This window comes from Canis lupus, chromosome 3, assembly GCF_048164855.1.
Source record: "Canis lupus baileyi chromosome 3, mCanLup2.hap1, whole genome shotgun sequence".
NCBI lineage: Eukaryota > Metazoa > Chordata > Mammalia > Carnivora > Canidae > Canis > Canis lupus.
In genome coordinates, this window is record NC_132840.1 from 36,708,497 (window position 1) to 36,729,968 (window position 21,472).

At 41.7% G+C, this 21,472-nt stretch overlaps 1 protein-coding gene and 1 long non-coding RNA gene across 28 annotated transcripts in view; one reads left to right on the top strand and one right to left on the bottom strand.

Moving 5' to 3' along the window:
* Positions 1-5,080, top strand: part of LOC140630374 (uncharacterized) — a 31,643-nt gene extending 26,563 nt beyond the window's left edge. For both annotated transcript variants that reach the window (XR_012028139.1, XR_012028140.1), the window contains 2 exons: positions 3,308-3,419; positions 4,870-5,080. This is a non-coding gene — a long non-coding RNA (uncharacterized lncRNA). The remainder of the gene's footprint in view (positions 1-3,307; positions 3,420-4,869) is intronic.
* DAB1 (DAB adaptor protein 1) overlaps positions 1-21,472 on the bottom strand; it is a 1,169,270-nt gene that overhangs the window by 231,463 nt on the left and 916,335 nt on the right. The gene's annotated exons all lie outside the window — the stretch shown is intronic.

A 21,472-nucleotide genomic window follows, 5' to 3' on the forward strand; every position in this document is an offset into this window, starting at 1 on the left:
CTATTCCCCAGAGCCACAGTTCTAAGCATAATAAACCAACTGGAAAAGTTCCAAGAAGGGCAATTTCAGATCAGTATCCTTTGATCATTGTTATTCTGGAAGCACGATTCGTGTACTTAGTAGACACTCAATAAATACTTGTTGAATTGACTTGAAATGGGTGGTTGCCAGCTGCTAGAGTCCTAACGTGGATGCTATGAGGCTCCCCTTGATGGAGTTACTCTAGTTTATGTGTGAGCTATCAAGCCTGCTAATGGCACTAATTATCCACCAGCTAAATGGAAAAGATATGATTGATCAGCCATGATCGATCAATACTTACACGTTTATTATTATTTTTATTTTAATCATTCTTAAGGGCTGCCTAACTTGGTATAGTTATGAGTAGTCCCTGAAATCACTGTGAATGAACAGAATAGCTGAGATGTACTTGGAGAAACTCCATAGAGGATTAGCACTTAATAGGGCATCTCTCCCACAAACTCTCACATGCACAGCAGCTTTGTCCAACACTTTTTGTCCCCAACTCTGTGGCTTTTTTCTTATGACTAAGCTAACCAAATTCTATTTTTTTAAAAGATTTTACTTATTTATTCATGGGAGACAGAGAGAGAGAGAGAGAGAGAGAGAGAGAGAGAGAGAGAGAGAGGCAGAGACACAGGCAGAGGGAGAAGCAGGCTCCACGCAAGGAGCCTGATGTGGGACTCGATCCTGGGTCTCCAGGATCACGCTCTGGGCCGAAGGCGGCGCTAAACCGCTGAGCCACCGGGGCTGCCCCACATTCTAAACATCTAAACATTCTAAACAAGCTCCCAATAAATAGAATCTCAATCTCTCTTCTTCTGTCTGTTTCTGTGTGTGTCTGTGTGTGTATGTTTTGGGGGGAGGGAGAAGAATGTGGGGAAAATGGAGAGGAGATAATCAACCATGTTAAAACCCAAAGCCCTGGCTCCTGATCTCCCTTGTCCCTGCTCTGTTGCTCAGAGTCTCTTCTCTTCTTGCAACTATCCAGTCTCTGACCCCCAGGACTTCCATTTTGAATGTCTGGTTTGCTTGCTGGACCAGGTTGGGTTTTGATACACTGCAAATCTACTCCTTGCTCAGTTCCTGTCCTCACTTGGGCCCCTGGAGAGATCCAATGGGGACAGATGGATCTTGGCTCTGCCAACCAACCATACATTGTGCCAGTGATGGCTTCCCCCAAACCTTAGAGCAACCCTGACAACTGCACAGGAGCATGACTTACCATAGAGGTACAAGAAAAAAGACATCAGCTTTGGGGGTGTGCCTTTCTTAAAACATTGAGATCCAACCCATCCACATTTCCTGCTATTTTCCACAGTCACCTTTCACTTGGCTTAATTTTTTTAACCAATCTTAAATATAACCCATCTCCAAATTCCTCTTTTCCTTTATCTGGGCTCTCTCCTTAACCTAGAATGTTCTGCCTGTTGCTTCTTTTAACTGGGAAAAAATTTTCCAGCTGCCCAAAATCTGTTTGTTCCCTTTTGTGAATTCTCTCTTGGCCTGTGTTCTCTGGCAGAGTTTGTTCTCCTATCTCTTAGTCCAGCTGCATTTTCTGTCCCATGCCCTCTAAAAACCTTACAACATTTTAATTATCCATTTTCTTTCTCTTTTTTTTTTAAGATTTTATTTATTCATGAGAGACACAGAGAGAGAGGCAGAGAAACAGGCAGAGGGAGAAGCAGGCTCCATGCAGGGAGCCTGATGTGGGACTTGATTCCGGGTCTCCAGGATCACACCCTGGGCCGAAGGCAGGTGCTAAACAGCTGAGCAACCCAGGGATCTCTAATTATCCATTTTCATGTCTGATTCCCTTACTAGATGGTGAGCTTGCCAAAGACAAGGCACCATATTTTTTGTCTTTGTATTTCAAACACCTACCACAGTGCTGGGCACATTCAATGGGCACAGAAAATATTAGACATGTTTGATGAAAAAAAAAAAAAGAGGAATGGATCAATGAAGGAAAGATGAATAGATAGGCAAATAGATGATGGAGCAATGAGTCTTTGTCTATGCTTTAGAGCTGCGTATCACCACCTAAACTTCTATGGGAAGTCCTACATCACCAAAAATGTGATAGAGAGCCGTCCAGAGCAAGGACGATGATCTCCAGCTGAAAACTCTGTCTGGAGAAGTATTTGTTGCATTGTTACTTTTGACCAGTGAAAATACCATTAATTTCCCTGCAAATGAGGGACACCTCTGTGTGCTTTCCATCTCTGGCCTCAAATAAGCACCATCAAAAGTTACTACACTGTGAGTCTCCATTTATTTCTCTGTAAAATGAGAATAATGATATATAACCCACGAAATTTTGTCTGGAGGAAAAAAATACTCTAATTCATGGTGAAGTATAAATCAAGGGGCTGATGACCTCATAGTCAATAAATCTACCTGGTTCTCCTTTCTCTTGTATTGCCACAAGTTTTGGACCTGACCTATTCTTGGTAGTAGACTATGATGGCAGAGACTGCAGGGCGCTCCCAAATCCCTTGACACACAGCCTAATCACACTTCCCAGCTGCTCTCCCTGGTAGGTACATTCTACGCAAGTGGAAATGATGAGTGCCATCTTTAAACCTGGCCCATAAAGACCCCTGTGGAAACTAGCCCCAGGAAGGTCCCATGGACCTACTTGTAGAAAATGGTAGAGCCTCCTTCAGTCTGCATTCCTGAAAAGAGACTCTCACAAGTGGTTCATCTGGCTGGTACTGTTGTACGAGCAAGAAGTTAACTCCAATTTTTCTTGAATGATCACACATTTTGGATGAGAGTGGCTGACATTCCCCTAATACAACTGCATCCTCCTTTAGGGCAGGATCCACAGCACTAAATACACCACAGAACAAGAACAGTGCTCAGCAAATAGTATATATTCATTAAATACTTTGAAAGGAAAAGAAAAAGAAAAGAACAAATGCATGACCATATCAGCTAATGAGCACCAGTGCTGAAGACGTGTCCTTGAATTTGAATTTGTGGACTTTCTCAAAATTGACTATAAAAATAGTGTTCAAAGTATTATAGTTCCTGGCTCTCCTGCCGTGTAATTCTTAGCTCATATTGATTTTGAAGCTCAAATCTTTGCAATTCCCCGATAATGCTATTCCTCAGAATAATGAAGCAGGGAGGTCCCCTACGCCCACAGTTGTGCTGGTTGTGTAGAAGCTGTGATTTTCTTTAACCACAGGTATCTGCGCTTGCTCAGGCCCTCATTATAGTGTATGGATGTTATTTAATCTCCAATGAGTCTTTCCCTAATACTTTTCTTCCTTCTTAGGAAACCCAGTTGAGTTTCTTGCAGATGCTGTTTTGGCTTCACTATCATACTTCCCAGGATAATTCTTAGAGTTAACCCACCTGATTTCTGCTGGCTGCCCCTCAAACGAGAGGTATGTTAAGTTCGTGATCCCTAGATATGGGCACTGCCAAGTCAGACCTTCTACAAAGGTTTCAAGCAGGGCTTCAGGCTTGAATCAATTATTCAATTGTCAAGAGTGAACTGAAGACCTTCCAAGAGCTTTTTACTAGTGAGGAACTTATGGTCTAGCTGGGAAAATAAGACAAATAATCAAAGGAACATAGTAACTGAATTTTGATATGGACCTTGGATATATAGAGAAAAATGTCCATCTTTTGTATTATCCCAATTTATTTACTCCTTTATGTATTTGTTTGTTGAGTGCCAGGTCCCAGGCCTTATGCTAGGAGATGGGAATAAATCCATGCATAAAACAATGTTCCCTACTCTCACGAAGCTCTTAACCAAATAGCTCTACTTATAATTTGATTCGAATATACCAGGCCTTTTCCTGACTTGGTACACATGATCCTTCTACCCACCAACTCGATATTTTGCATCTGACAATGTCTAGCTCCATTCAAAATTCTGCCCAGGCATTGCCTCTTCTATTTGCACTGCTCTGATAATCTATATTTTAGATTGAAACATGTCTCACTCTGTATACCTTGTAATCATTTTCTTTTTTACATTTGTCATGTTATAATTAGGGACATACAGACATTTGCCTTTATTTTATCTTTAGGTCTCAAGTGTCCAGAATCAGCACTGGCACATAATAGTATAGGGAACTTTTTTGTTGTCCTGAACTCAACCAGGAAGTAGTCAAAGCCCTATTAAATAAAAGTGCTTGCCCAAGACCACAGAACCGGTTGGTAGCAGAGCTGAACTAGATCCACTTCGATGAATCAAATTCATTGCCATGGACCATGTGGTTTGCAAGAATTTTGCATAGAGACAAATGTCAGTTCCTCACCTCAACTAGAAGAATATAGTACCCCAACCTGTCTACATTTGGTAGGGTATTTATATCAAATTTTCAGTATCTTTTGTAGTCAGCCTACAACTATTAAGGAAAAGAATTATGTAAAGCAAAGGAAGTACCCATATAAGGAGGCCATGACCTGGGGGTAACCAGTAAATACATTTAAAACTATAATATTTATCTTCTTCCTTTTATCATATTTTAAAATGCTTTACAGGAAAACTCAGAGTTCTTTTTGAGACTTTTCCTATTGCACAGCACAAAAAGCTAAGTTCCGTTTATTTAAAACAGACTCATTCCAGCAAATATTTCAAGATTTTTCATTTCTTTATATTCTAGTAAGAATATATAGCTTTTTCTAACTTGTACTTGCTCATTATTATAGGATATCGGGCCGAGAGCTAAAATTCATTCATCAGCTAACAGCTCTTCACTATGTCATTATTGTAGTAAATACATTTATTTAATTTTTTATTCCAATAAATTACTAAGTGCTTTATATGCATAATTGTATGTAATCCCTTTAAGGAGAATATCTCTATTCCTCATTTTACAGATGAGAAATCTGAGACCCATAGAGGTGAGGTCACTTGTCTAAAGTCATCCAGACAGCATTTTTCAGGCCCAGGATTTAAACATGCATCTTTCTGGTTTCAAAGTTCATATTGTTTTTATCATATCAGAATTCAGAAGTTGTGCATGTGGTGACATTGCATATGTGTGGAGAGCAGTGGGAAGGGATAGCATTAGTTGGTTACAAAACCAAGACATGAGGGATCCCTGGGTAGCGCAGCGGTTTGGCGCCTGCCTTTGGCCCAGGGCGCGATCCTGGAGATCCGGGATCGAATCCCACGTCAGGCTCCCGGTGCATGGAGCCTGCTTCTCCCTCTGCCTGTGTCTCTGCCTCTCTCTCTCTCACTGTGTGCCTATCATGAATAAATAAAAAAAAAAAATTAAAAAAAAAAAAAAAAGTTTATAAATTTAAAAAAAAAAAAAAAAAAAAAAAAAACAAAACCAAGACATGATATCATTGGATTTACGGAAGAATCATACATTATTTTAAATGAAGATCCCGAAATGTGTAGTTGGCACTAAGTGACTCTGGGCCACCAAAGAAAGCCACAAAATCTTACCAACATGAGTGACCATCCCTGGAACATACCAGCTTAAATAGTCAACTGTCTTTGTAAATTTGAAACGTCTTCGAAGTGAAAAGTCTGGCTGTAAGAAGAAAGAGAATGGCTTTGGGACTGCCAGCTTACATGGCCATTCCTGAGAAGCCAGTGTACTATAGTGCCTTGATCTCACTGTTAATCAAAAGTGTCCTTAGACGATACTGAAATAGTGAGATTTATGGAATATGTTGTGAAGATGCACAAAGCTTCATCTTATATTCCAGATGGCTCCTTTAGGCCTATCTTTTAGAACTATGTAGCCTGCTAGAGCTGGATAATTTTATAAATGAAGAATCTAAAGGTTTAGCATTTTATATAGCCAATGACCAACCTCAAGAATGCTGAAACAGCCAGTAAGAAGTGTAAGCACACTCTCGAGGAGACAAAAAGAGATATCATTAAACAAGTGCTTATAATCACTGTCCCCTTGATTTTCTCATTTCAGGACTTTGAACAGCTCCGTTTCAAAAGAAAGCAAAGCAAAAAAAAATTTTTTTTTTCTAAATCTTCCCTTTTAACTGGCTTATTGAAATAAAAAGGAAGTGTTTTTCTTCTGCACCCTGAAACCCTTTTCTTCCAAACAAAACCTGCAGAGAGAAGTTTTCTTTCTTTCTTTGGAGCCAATGATTTCAGAAACAGAAAATGTTAGAATTCTACATGATCAGAGGATTTGGGAGGGGCAGGGTGACATATAGGCTATAAAAGGGAATGACCTTGGTCCTGGGAGCCCTGCAGCCTACAGGCACCAAGGCATCCCTTCATCCCAAGAAGGGATGAACAGTCGGGGGACAAGATGAAAGTGAGGCACACCTCAAGCAGTCTTGCTTTTCCCCTTCAGGTCCAATCACAGCCATTGTTCCCCAGTATCAGAGAGGTAAAGACTTCAAAGAAGGGTTCTCTATAACTTAAAAGAGTAGATTTAATAATAGGGGGAAATTCCATTTATACCTAATGTAGAGATGCATTCATTTGTCCTTCCCTTATACTTAAAAAAAACTTTCATTCACCACTGACTAATTATCAGTGCAAACCTAGCCCACATCCCACTTTTCCCTATCTGATTCTGTGGCAGGCTGCATGAATTTCAGCTGAGTAAAACCAGTCCCCACACTCTACTTATTGGGTTAAGAGCTCATGTAGGTTATCATGAGGACCTTAGACGAAGTCTACTTGATTCCACTGATAATAAGAATACACCTTATGATTATTTTATTTTATTTTTATGATTTATTTATTTATTTAGATTAAGAGAGAGAGAAGGCAGGGGGAGGGGCAAAGGGAAAGAGGATCTGAAGCCAACTCTGCACTAGTTGTGGAGCCAGATGTGGGGCTCAGTCTCAGGATCCTTGAGATTATGACCTAGGCCAAAACCAAGAGTAGGACACTCATCTAACTGCACCACCCAGGCACCCTCTCATGACCGTTTTAAAGATATCTTTAAAATGGTGAAAAATTGCATTTAGCAACTTTTATTTCCATGAAAACAAAAAGGCAAAACAAAGCTAAAAATCAGGACAACAACCTTCTTTCAGATGGACCCAATGGAAGACTTATTGCTCTATTTTTTCCAAATGCTCATTCATTTATGTGCCTAACAAAGAATTCACTAGTACCTACTAGGCACTAAATACGAGGTCTCACATATCTAGTTAAAGATACAGAGAAATACAAACACTAAGTGGAATAGACTGTGATGAGTAATACAGATGCTTTGGTTACTAAGCTGAAGGGTACCATACCCAGGAGAACGGGGGCTTGTATTCGAGGCAATGGATCAGGGTTGAGAGAGGGCAGGCTCTGTTTAAGGCCTCATCAACAAATGGCTGGCTATGATTGGGATGCAGCTCTGAAATAGGGGAGCAGGTGGTAGGCACATCACTAAGGAGCTTGAAGCCACGCTAACGTGAGAGACTGGAAAGCAGGAGAGTGGCTGGACCAGTTTTGTGTTTTAGGGCAGATGAAACCAGACAGCCAAGGGCCAGGCAGATGGGTAGATGGATCAAGTCTGAAGGGAGGAGACTGGCAGTCCATACAGTGGTGAGACCCTCATCTCTTTCCAACAGCAGGAAGGTGGCATCGGCTGTTTCCTCCCTCCCCACTGCTGCTTTCCTTATAAAGAGGTGTGAGTTTTTAGATCCTTGAGACTAGGAAGAGCTGTGAGGATTGGAGCTCAGTCCATTTGGGGTTCTTCTGCTTCTGGATGTGCAAGAGGGGAGCGAGCACACTCTTGTTAGGCCAACTAAAGCAAGCGCTGTCCTTGCATGTGCTAGGAAAGGAAACACGGAGAGGATGGGAGGGGGGCACTGTCCTCACCCCTGTGACTGGCTGGGTGACTTTTAGCTCTACAGACCTCTTGGATTCAAAATAGATCTCCAGGTCAAGGAGGGCAGGTAGGAGGCAGCCTGAGTCTAGCCTTCAAGCTAAAGCACACGCTCCAGCCCAACTTGGCCAGCAACGGGAGGGCATTTTATCTTTGTCTGATTCCTATATATGGTTTGCTGGTGGCTCAAAACACAGAGGGAGGAGGCATGATAATGATAAGCCAACTCTCACAGAGATTCCCCAATATGAGCTCAAATCAAACAAATGGCCCTGGGGATGAGAAAGAGGGGAGAGATACCAGACATACTGAAGTTTGGATTTAAGATGTGGTATCATCAGTAAGTAATGGCAAGCAATCTTTCAAAACCACCAAGAAAGAAAACAAGTGAGACACTTTTAAACTGAAAAAGAAGGAACCCTGTAAGTCAGCACTCTAATTTCTGTATTTCTTGATAATGTTAATGCATTTATTTTTCATATAAATCTTTCATACGCTGAAAACATATTAAGACCATCTTCCATTCTGCATCTACTTCAGTTTCTCTGATGAAAAATAACTATTGGGGGGGCACCATGTTTGGACACCCTTAATCAGTACATTACCTGATGGAACATTTATTAAGGATAAAACATTTCTTTTATCCCAATAGCTGCCTCAGCAGTTGTTAAGCTGAGAAGGGGGAGGGGAAAGAAAGCCTTTATCATTTCCTGATCTCTCTAGCAAATTGCCAATTTATGCACAGAGTATTACAAATACTACTGAATTATTTGAGCCTGGAATTAATTTAGAGAATCTTCTCCTTCTTTGAGTGCCCAGGGATTTGGCTTATCTTTATTTGCTGAAGGAACCATGTCACTGAAAGCAGTACCGGGATTATTTCAAGTGAATGAATAATGAAATCGCCCAGCTTTCTAATGGTTTCCAAATTCCATGACTAGCTCAGGATGCTCTCATGGGCAAGTTCATCAGCTGGGTCCTTTCACTATGGTTGAAGCACACCCAGGCTTAGAACAGGAGCTTTGGCGTAGAGTAATTAAAGTCAGTGAGGAAAACCCAATGTCACCGGGGGTTACTGAGGGTGATTTGGAAAATGGAGAAAAGATATTTCATCCTTCAGACAGTATCATTAGGGGTAACACACACAAAATAATCAATTACCAAAAGCGGCTATTTTTTTAATAATCCCTCACTAGCGTGAAATCCTTTAATCATGTCAGAAATCATTGCTCTTGCTAGGGGTAAGAATACGCCAAACAAGAAAGAAGACTTCCTGGCTTTAAAAAAAGGACAAATTGAAGATGATAAACAGAGAATCCAAATAGATTACCATTTCTCACACAGTTTTCTATGTCATGTAGCTAACCTTCTAAAACCCTACTCACCCATGCTGCTCAGTTGTCAAACCAATACCCACACTGGTTATTTATTTGCTTTTCTTTTCTTGCTAAGCCATGAATATTTATTGTGGAAAACTCAATGTAAATACAGAAATGAAAACAAAATGTATACTTAATCTACAAAACCAGAGCTATATACGTTAAACATCTGGGGTACTTCACAGCAATCATTAATTTTTCTACTCTTACCAAATACACATACAGATAAAACTGAAAACAGAAACTTAAATTCTGCTTTTTCACTTAGATCCTAAGCATATTGTCAAGTCCTCAACTACTTAAAAGAAAACTTATGGCACACGATACTGTATCTTATTTCCATAACATAGAATGAAAGAGACTACTTTTTTAAAACTATTGAGTCCCAACATTCAAAACACCACCTGGCACACAAAGTAGGTGCTCAGGAAACAAGTAATGAATGGATAAATGAGATAACATGAATGAATGAAGAAATGAATCAATGAATGAATGAGTTCATAAATGACTGGTTTTTCCCTAAAAATAGGTGAATGTTAAGCTGGACAATTATCCTGCTTTTCCAAGAAACCAGTATGTCAGAAGCAGACTCCATCATAGTATTTTGTTGAGTTAATAAAGTCTGAGTCAAACTTGCTTATGAAACTGTCTTAACTCATCTTCTTATATACTTATATACATTTCTGTGAAACCCAAACAACACAGCTCTTCTCGCATGACAAGTAACATCTAGCTCTTCTGTTAAAAACAACAACAACAACAACAAAAAGTACCAAGTCTTTTAAGAGAACTCTGGTCTCCTTTTCAGTTTACCAACTATATCAGAATGTTACCCCACCACACTCACAACCCCCCCCTCAAAATATTTCCAATAATTCTGATGAACTGGCATTTCAAGGCATTAAAATAAACAGTTGTAAATATCTACTGATTAAGCATTAAACCTAAGATATCATAAAACTGCTGTGTTCAAGGGGCTGCCATTTACTGGCTATTCAGCTCTTTAGGTGCAGTTTTGATACATTTGCCTTAATGTGCCATTTAGGAAATGTGTATCTTAAGTAGGCAGTGAAACGAAACCAACATCATTAATTCTACAAAAATCAGGGATCTGCCACATGCATTATCCTGCCTTGTGCAATGTTATCAGCATGTTACGTCCCATGCTGGATATTATATCCACTCGATATTATCCCTTATTACTTTAAAAACAATTTTACATTTCACATCCAAATTAATGACTAATCTCAAGAGACTTATGTTTAATTACTTTTTATTCCTGAATCCTCCCTTTCTCCCTGCACATTCTTTCCTTAAATGATAGTCAAAAACTTACCATATAATCAGAGAGCACAAGAGTTGTTAAATTATGGATACTGATTACAACAGAGACAGGATCTCAAACCAATCTCTCTAAATTCAAGAGCAAAGAGTCTCTAAGACCTTACAAAAAGAGTCATATTTGATCAGTTTAAAAATCTGGCAGGGGCCAAAGTTCCTAGGTCCTGTCCTAGGTTCTGTCCTTAACATGCCATGTCCTTAGCTGCTCAATCTTTCTGGTCTTCATTTTCCATTTTTATCCATCAGAGCCTCCCTGTGCCACAGCCAGCACCACACTCATACATAGACCCTGATTCTGTCCAGTCTTAGCTGGAGCTACTTACTTGTACCCAATAGCACTCAACTTTCTAGATGTCATTGGTCTTTTCTGATTCTGAAAAGCACCTTGGAAGCACCCAGGTTCAGCTCCTTGACTAGAAGCCTAGTTTTTTTTTTTTTTTAATTTTATTTATTTATTCATGAGAGACATAGAAGGAGGGCAAAGAGAGAAACAGGCTCCATGCAGGAGCCCGACCCCAGGATCACACCCTGGGCTGAAGGCAGGCGCTAAAACCGCTGAGCCACCTAGGGAACCCCCGCCCCTTTTTTTTTTAGAAGCCTAGTTCTAAAGCAGCCTTCAGTAATTCCTGATATTCTAGCAGCCACCGTTCCTAGACTGGACCCACTCTGATGTTGGCAGAATTTACAGGGAATTCAGAATCTCAAGGCTTGGCATTACAATGTCTTTAGAGACCTAAGATCTGGGCCCAGCAGTCTTACCTGAGTTTTCATCACTGGCAACCAGACCTGGGATTAAGCATCCCCAGAATGACTTCCTTGCCCCAAATCCTGTTTTCCTAACCTGAGATATCCCCCTCTCTCAGTCATGGTGCTGGCTCTTAGGTTCTGCTGGATTGTCTTTCCTAGAAACTCAACCTTCTCTGAGCACCTGTGTGGTGGCCATAGTCTTGCCTCCTACAGACAAATTGCAAAGGAGTCACCAACATTCCCAGCTGCATACTTAATACTGAGTGTTACCTCCATTCTCCAAAATTGTGCCCTGTCAACTTCTTTGGAATTCTGAGTGCTGATTAAATACTGGTTGATTCAAAACTTAAAACCATGCCCAGCTTTTTTTTTTTTTTCTTAAATATATCTGTAGTGGATAGGGTACATGCTTATCTAATTTACAGAAATGTACTACCATTACTCTTCTTTAAAGATGAAGAAACAGAGCTCAAGAGGGATGACCAAGGGTTCCATGGAAGTGAAAACCAGATCCTGGACTTCATCCAGATCTCTTCTGTACTGGTCAAATTCTCTTTCTCGATGTACTAGTTTCCTGCGGTTGCAGTAACAAATTACTTCAAACTTGGTATCTTAATACAGCAGCAATTTATTCTCCTAGAATTCTGGAAGCCATAAGTCTAAATTCAGTTTCACTGGGCCAAAATCAAAGTTATCAGCAAAGCTCTGCTCCCTCTAGAGGTTTTGGAGGGAATCCTATTCTTGCCCCTCCCAGCTTCTGGTGGCTGCTGGAACTCCTTGGCTGCTGGCCACATCACTCCAATATCCTTCTATGTTAAAGAGCCCTCAGTCTTCTTAAAAGGACACTTGTAACAACATTTAAGCCCTACCTTGATAATCCAGGATAATCTCTGCATCTCAAGATGCTTAATTTAACTGTATCTTCCATGTCTCATTTAGGATAACATTTTCGGGATTAGGACAAGAATATTGGGGGGGGGGATGTCATCATTTAGCCTATCACACTAGAAACAACCCCTTTCCCATTTCCATTCATTGAAAACACTGGATTTGGGAGAGGTGCATTGTGAACATAGAATTACTATCTATAAGAGTGAATTTCCTGGGTTTCCAAACAAGTTGCATGTATTTCTCACATCCATGATCTCATTAATTCTTCAGTGCAGCAGGGAAGTATGCACCAGTTTGCTGTTATATCAAAGGGAAGTGAGACTCAGGGGGAAACAGATTCTCACCAACGGGCCACAGGTAAGAGGGAAGTAGGAGAAATGTGAACCCATAAAGTGACCATGATGGCTTTTCTGCCCAGCCAATCACCATCCACCCCATGTCCTCCCCACCACCATTTCCTTTCTTACTTTTAGAAGACAGACATGTCCTCTCTCCTGCATTCCAACCAGCCAAAGAGTCACCAGGATACTCTGCATATTGTACCTCTGTAACCCAGAGCTGTGCTGTTTGTCCTTCTAACACACTGAGATAATAATGATTTCAATGAGCTTTTCTCCCAAATCACTTTCCTCACCCATAAATTGTGTTGCTTTCTCCCCTTGTAATTATTCTACATTTTTGTACTTTGAACTACATTTGCCATCTGCTAGCCCAATTACGCAAATGATCCAAATCCTTTTGAATCTGGTTAAATTGTTCAACTGGATTTGCTCGCTCTCCGCTTCTAAAATCATCTGTGAACCTGAATGTGACACAATGAGTCATAAATAGATGGGAGTGGAAAGGTAGGAGGTGGGGTGGGGGGTGGGGGAGATATGTCAGAACTATGTCAGGGAGAGAAGGGGAGGTTCAGGCATGGTAAGGAGGGTGTATTCTGTACTGACTCCCCCAGGAACTGGGGAGTAAACTATATTAGCCTTCGAATGTGCAGGTTCAGCACCTTTGATGTCTCATTTTCTCATGCTACAAAAAAAAAAAAAAAATGAATTCTACTTTCTCACTTCCTTGGGAAGAGGTTTGTGAGGATTAATGAGATGGGTTTGATTCAGCACCTTAGAGAGCGAACGACAGAGATAATTGACATCTGGATGATGGTACACATTTAGTTGTTGTATAATAGAAGCTAAAGTCAAAACTCCCTGTACCACACTATCCTTTGGTCTCTGCCTTCCCTGTATAGGGTGCTCTTTGCACCCAGGCCCCAATGTGACCTCTTTCGGTTCATGAACTATTCAGCCAACAAAATATATTAAGCACCGGCTGGGGAGATCATGAACACATACCCAGTCCCTGTTCTCATGAGATTCATAGTTTAGACAAGAGTCAAAGCAGTAAAAAGGTGATTAAAAACACAGTGAAATGAGGACTAGAGGGAAGGAAGCAGAATATCTTAGAAGAGGAGAGAACAAAGTTATTAAAGTTAGCCCGTCTGGGCATCTGATTCCAGAATGAGTAGGTGGACTAAGTTGGCCTTGAGAGAAACAGAACATTCCAGACTGAGCAAATGACAAGTGCACAGACCTAAAAGGTGAGAGGGCAGGGGAAAGTTCTAAGAGGTTTGAGGCCCTGCTGGCTCCAGGTAAGTAATGGCAGAGCAGAGCTAGAGTAAATAGCACATGTAGGACAGTGCTGTGATTTGTAATTTACTGGGTCACAATGAAACTAGTGTGCAAAAAAAAAAAAAAAAAAAAGTGAAAAGCTATTAGCCAGTTTCAAGAGAAACTCTTCCTCTGCTAATTGCTGTCAATGATTTCTGAGCTTCTGAGACCCTGCCATAGGAAGCAAACGGTTAAAACTAGACCAGGACATCCAGCACCATCTTAGAGGGTCTTACACATTTCAAGACAAATCAGATTCGGGTTTAGATATTTTGTTTTTGTTTTTGGTTGAATGGTTTTTTAAAAAAATTATCTTCCATTTCTTTCTGTTTGCTAATATACTGAAGAAGAAAGGTACGATTAAAAAAAAATGACCCAAGTTTGTAAACCTCAAAGTTTGTTCGATTGTTAGGTCAAGACTAAAAGCATCCTTGGAAGACTCTCGGTACTCTACAACACAGGCAGTAGTGAATACTGTGGGCACTGACAGCCCTGCCAAGAAGCAGCCGTGCCAATCTACTAGGTTGGGGCAGAGACCCTGCAATGCAAACACCCCACTCCTTCACCCACAGACACTGTCTGAGACCTATTTGTGCTCACTGCCTAGAGACAGAGAGAAGAGGATGGCACAGTCCCCACCTTCCCTCAAGGTGACCATACTTTATAGAGTGGCTGGTCCTCAGAGTCCACACAATGCTGTAATGAGACAAAACCACCAGGTCCTGGGAGCCAGGCAGTATAGTATGGAGACCCCACACATGACCTCATTTCATCTTCGTAATAACCCTGTGGCTGGGGTTCTTTTGGCACACTCATGTAATAGACGATGAAAGCGAGGCTCAAATTGTTCAATATAAGCTATTTATTCAAGCCATCTCCCCTCCCCTAGCACATGGGAGAGCCACAATTCAAACTTAAGTCAGTCTGCATTCAGAGCTTGGGATCTGACTGTCAAGAGTCGATGAAATGGCACAGCCCTCATAATTCCTGAGGCCCCTCGGCCAAGAGAAGGGGCTTCAGATGATCCTCTAAGCCAATCCCCTCCCATGGTACAGATACGACAACCAAGGCACAAGGAAGTATGGGCCAAAAGTCCTATGTGAGGTGTCGCATGCTCTTGGCTTTTCTCACATTTGCAGTGATTTCACTGTATATCTGCCCCCATCGCTCTGTGGCCTGATCAGTTGGACCCTGGTAGTTTTGGGGGCCACACCATGCCAGCTCCCTTAGTTAGAGGGCGCTGGTCCCCACCCTGTAGCATGGTAGCATGGTTAAAAGAGCCAAGAAACAACTATCATGGGCTCACACCCTTGCTCTGCCATCCTCTGTGATGTGACCTTGGGCAAGTAATTAACCTCTCTGTGCCCCAGTCTCCCCCTCCATGAAATAGATCCATGATAAGAGCTATCAGAAGGGCTTATGTAAGGATTAAATGAGTTGCTATGTACAAGAGATTTGGATCAGTGCCTAGTATGCAGTAAGTGCTTAGTAACTGTTATCTGTATTTACGATTACTACTCCTACCCTCCTAATCTGTTCACACATGCTGGCAAACTGGCTCCCTAGAAGCTTGCTGCAGCCTCCACCTGCCACCCCCACCTCTGCAAGAAACACGGTCAGCCTAGACCTAATTCTTCACCTTGAAATCCTTGGGGATCTGGCATATATTTTGTCAAAGTGTAGAGAGGGACACACTCAATGACTAAGTAATATTCTTTTTCTAATAAGGGATGCTAGAGGTAGAAAGAGGCCTTTTAAAGGTCTTAGAGTCCCTTCCTCCTCCATTCCCCTTTTCAGGGATTACCTTCTAAAATTCTCAGTAATTTACTTATTTAACAAATGTGCTATTTTTGTCTGCTCTCTGCTTCCACTGACGGAATGTAAGCTCCATAAAGGTAGAGGCCCCTGTCTTTTGTGGCAGATCCCAAGAAGCCAGAACTGCTCATGGAAGTGTTGGTCACAGCAAGCATCTGGCTGCCCTAAAGAAGCCATAAAGAAGGAAGAAAATAAGAAAGGCATCACCTGGATCACTGGGCATTAGGAAGTGCCTGATGAACACTTGTTGACTAGTGAATGGTAAGTGAAGGGTAAGCCATGCCAGGTACCAGCAGGGTGACCTTGGACAAACCACCCCCACTTCAGAAACTTTAACTTCCTCACCTGTAAAACGGTAATATTATCACAGATGGTTATGCCAATTACATAATGAGTGAGCATTAAAAACACTTTTCCAAACTGGAGTGTGGTATAGAAATGTTACTGCGCCTTTATGTATGGAATGGCAGGGACACCAACGATCACTCACTCATTAGCCATCTCTCATCTATCTAGTGCATGCACTGAGCAAATGGAAATCAAAGAGGCACAACCATTACCCTCAAGGGGTTTACTGGTTGAGGGAGGCAGAGAGAAGGGCTGGGGAGTGGTTAAACAGAGGAAGGAACTGTTAAAACAGCCAGAATCCAGGAATGAATGTCAGAGAGAGTTGAAAAGGAGGAGTTGCAGGACTGAGAAGGTATTCAACAGGCAGCTGTCAATACTCATGACGACCCTTGTCACTGAACATTATTATTCCCATGGTACCAATGAGGAAACTGAGGTTCAGAGAGATTAAATGATGTACCCAGGGTCACACAGCTTTAGGGGAGCAAACCTGCTGGACTGGAATCATATCAGATACAACCATTAGGCAAAGCAGTCCAAAAGTTTTGTTTCTCTTTAAGAACTCTTAGCTATACTGGTGCCACATGACTAAGAACTGGGCCCAGGGCCTGTGCTCCTGCCCCAGATGCTTCTTCCCAGATCTGGCCATGAGGAAGAAGACTGACCACCAAACCCACAGGTTTGCCCACATCTGCAAGCTGGCCACCAAGTAAGGCCAGCACTGCTAATTAGCTGGCAAGTCCCCAAAGGAAATTTTCCTTCTTTTTTTTTTTTCCAGTAGTCAGTGGTTTTAGTCACACATCCTTTCAGCTCTTACTCAGAGCTCTTTGTAGGAAAGTCTTTTGCATCTCTAAGAGATTAATTTGCATTTAGTCTGACCAAAGGGGCTATGCTTTCCCTTTTGTAGGGTACTGAACCCATAATGTAAAATGTGATCAAGAGGATCCCAAAGCCTCTTCCTCTGGCTGTAGTGGGCAGGAGCACACCACCCCCACACCTCTGCTCCCAGCCAGAGTCTAAGAGGTCCCTCAGACGTGATCTCTGATCTTAGAAATATGGGTACCATCTCCTATGTGTCTCAGAATGCAACAGATGAGCATGGTACCCTCATCCAGACAGTAAGAATTTTGTGAGCTCCACACATGTGCCAGGCTTTGGAATGTGGTGGTGTGAGGGCTTATTTTCCTTCAAGGAGATCACGGACTAGGAGTGGCTCTTAGTGGCATCCATTTTTCAAGAGCACTGAGACCCAGGAAATGAATGAACCCATTGAATCTAAAGTGCATCATCTGCCAAGGAAGAGGATAACACATTTTTTCCTCAACCTTTTTCAAGATTAAATGAAATGATTAATATAACCTGCTTCGTGTAATACCTCGACTAGTAAGTCCTCCTTAACAAGAGCTGATCACAGCAGGGACAGGAGGTGGTAACGACAGCAGTGGTGGTAGTGGTGTTCTAGAAGTAGGAATGATGGTAGCAGCCACAACAGTACAAGGAATAAGATGCTAGACCTCACCAGTACTATGAGGGACAAAGAGAAAAACTGTATTTCACAGGCAAATCAGCTGGAAAAGCTGTACTTTTTTCAGGTTTGGAGAGAAAAGCAAGGAATTTGGTGGGTGGACTGGAAGCCATTCAGGGAGAGACAGCTTTTGTGTCAATAGTTTGTTACATCTGTTCTCTCATTGAATCTTTACAATGTTTTCCAATAGAAGAAAGGGGAACTCAAAGTGATTACATCATTTATTCAAGGTCACAGCTGTTTGATGATTGGAGGCAGGGGGATATGGGTTTAAACTCAAGTGTGCCTCATTCCAACAGCATGGCTGCTGTCCTGCACCACAAGGGGCAAACTGTAGCTCTGAGGAACGCGGGCCCCCTGGGAGCACCTCAACCCCAGCTGATCCTGGCTTGGGAGAAAATCCTCTTTTATACGTTACAAAAGAGTTGGGGAGCAATTCTTCTGTATGTATCATGCTTCATTTAGCATTCTGCATTAGACCCATCAGTTCATATGTCTTCCCTATGGACCTCCAACCAAACTATGAACTCTTCAAAGGAAAGAGTCTTTCCTCTGCAGGACTACAGTACCTGTTCCCATCCTAATGCCTAAAAGATAACAGACTTAATTTACTGAATATCTATAGTTCACCTACCAGGTGCTGGGAGCTCTTCTAGGTACTTGGGACATTCCAATGGACAAAACACACGCAAAAATTCCTGCCTATATGGAACATTCCATTAATACAAGACAAATAACAAATAGGAAACATAATTATTGAATAAAGGAAATGGATGAATGAACAGCAGAAAATAGGATGGGTACACAGACCTGCCTCTGACTCTTTCGAATGTGATCATGATCATATTTTCAATCATAAACTTCACACTGGCATCACAATTTCCATATGCTTATCTGTGATTTTAGCTGATTTTATATCAGTCCTGTGGAGAAGGTAATTATAGAATCATGTGCCCTATTTTGTAGAGAGGGAGACTGAGACAGATGCCAAGTGCCTTGAACCAGGTTGAATCTTTAGAATGAGGACCCCAAGGCATGGAGCTTAGATCTCAAGAGCAGGTCTTGTGGTGAATCTACCTTTCAGTCCTGTTCCTACCACCTCCAGCCCTGTCCTCACCACCTCCCAGGCTCTTGCTCACCTGGCTGGATTTCCTGCTATCAAAAGTGAGGCAAGTCCAGCTTTACTCTTGAGCATGTCTCTGTGGTTCCCTGATGTTGTAGTCTTCACATGCTTTTTGATTACTTACACTGTCTCTTCCAGTGTGTATTTAAATATCTCAGTGGTCAATGTCACCAAAAGCAATCTCAGTAGTAAAAAATCAACAGCTTATGGACGTATGGTCTCTTCTTTTTTCCTCTAACTTCATCTGATCCTCCTGACAACCAAAGCCAAGTAGGAAGCCAGTAGCTGAGACTGCTGTTATTTATTCCATTTTGTAGACAGGGAAATGGACCCACACTCTCGAAGATGAGGAAACTGGCTAGAGTTCAGGTGGGTGCAGTGTGGAAGAACCACAATAGGAGGTTACACGCTTCTCTCACCTGGGTGGGCTCCCCTCCCTTGAAGAGTCCCACACCAAGCTCAGGCACAGTGGATTTGCTCCAAACGTCTCATTCACCACCTCCCAATCCCTGCTCCCTTCCCGTGAGTCAGCGGCTGCCATCCGCACTCCTCATCTTTATGCGGCTGAGATGTGCAGGATGTGCGTTCTTGTGTGGAAGCCTGTAAAATCTATTTATGGACCTAATTGTCAGTTTTCATGAGTGACAGACATACAGTGCTTTGACTACCCAGCCTAATGCGTCTGTATCTGACATTTTAAATACAACCCTCTCTCCCCCTCCCTGATCTTTTAGGAAGTAATTTGAGATAGCAGGTATTTTTAAATTCATATATCTTTAATTATATCTACACAACTGTCAGAGATTAATGATTTCCTCAAACTGGATCTCCTTAAAGGAGAATTTGGAACTTACGCAACACTGCAAAGAGCTCCAACGGATATGCTGTCAGTAACAAAGACATTCGCAAGCAGGGCTTTGGGCTTTAGTCAAGTTCGAGTTCTCACTGTAGATTAATTTTGTGCGACGTTTCTATGAATTATGAAAAAGCAGCACTCATGTGGATGGCAAATGTAAATAGATGTAACCATGTAAACCAATAAAAAAGCATGTGGCAGACGGAGAGCGGGCTGTGTGTGGAAATACTCCCCTGCCCCCAGAGAAATAAGTAACAATAGGTTTCGGGTGGTATCCATGTATTTTGACTCCAAAAGAAAATTTCATCCTCCCACATAGGCAAACTCAATCTAGAAGCTTGAGGTCAGAGAGGACTTCAGAAAGAATTTCATCCAGCTCTCCTGCTCGATGCCAGAATTTCCACTGTGATAAAACTCAGTTAGCAAAGATCTGCTCAATGCCTGTTGAGTGCCAGGCATAAAGCAGGTCAGGGGCACACGCTAGGCACAAGGCACATTCCCTAGAAATCACAGGGCTCACAATATAGAAGGAATCTAAAAAATAAGCAAAGAAGCACCTGCAGACAATGGAAAAAGAGCTGAGGGATATCTGTCTATTGCTATCCGAAAGGCACAAGTCTTCCTTTTAACTAGGTATGTGAGGCTGGGCAAGTTAATTTCTCTTTCTCTCCCAGTAAAATGAGATTAATGGTATTTTCCCTTTGGGGGCTTTAAATAAAAGCTGGCTTTGGTTTCCTATGACTGTCTTATTTCCACTGTTCGCTTACACAAACCCTGTGGCTCCAGGACCCTGAATTTCTCACCATTCTTCCAAAACACTATGATTTCTTCTGCTTCAATAGATGGAGCATCTCAGGTGGTGCCTGCACATCTGCCTTCTGTTTAATAAACTCCTTTCCAACTTGTATGATCTACCTTGAATTGCACATCTTCTGTGAAGCCTTCTCTAATTGCCTAGGTATATTTATTGCTCCTCTAATCCCTGGCAAATACATCCACTGAGATGCTTATCACACTGGCCTATAGTAGTTTCACTGTTTATCTTCATATCCAGTTTATGTCTCGAGAAATATACATGTATTTTATGTCCTTGGGGCCTGGCTAGTGCCTAGCAACTGGCAGATACTAATAAATACTAATAGGTACTCAATAAACTGTTGTTCATGTGAATGGGGAATAAAAGGATAAATGTTCAAATAAATGATGAGTAATATCTGTAAATACCTTGTAAATGTTAATAAAAGAACCTACCATTTTGTTACTATGTCCCAGATGCAAAGGCAAAGAATTTCAGTTGTCCAGGGATACCTGGGTGGCTGAATGGTTGAGCATCTGCCTTTGGCTCAGGGTGTGATTCCAGGGTACCAGGATCAAGTCCCACATCAGGCTCCCCACAGGGAACCTGCTTCTCCCTCTGCCTATGTTTCTGCCTCTCTCTCTCTGAGTCTCTCATAAATAGATAGATAGATCAATAGATAGATAGATAAAATATTTCTTTAAAAGAGGAATTTCAGTTGTCCACAATAACTCCATAAAGTAGACTTGTTCTAAAGTAAACTTACGGCATGGGTACCAACCAATGAGAGCTGCTATCAGTGACACCACCATCAGCCCTTGAGATACTACAGTGGGCTAAATGGTAGCCCCCAAAAGATACTCTCATGTCTTAATCTATGGATCCTGTGAATATGAACTTATTTGGAAAAAAGATCTTGGTAGACATAATTACATTAAGGATCTTGAGATAAGGAGATCATCTTGGATTATGTGGATGGGTCCTAAATCTAATGACAAGTGTCCTTACAACAGACACATAGAAGAAAAGGCTGTGCAAAGACAGAGCACAGACCAAAAAAAAAAAAAAAAAAAAAAAAAAAACGATCAACTAGCAGCCACCAGAAGCTGGAAGACGCAAGATACAGATTCTCCTCTGGATCTTCCACAAGGAGACCAACCCTGCTGACACCTAAATTTTGGACTT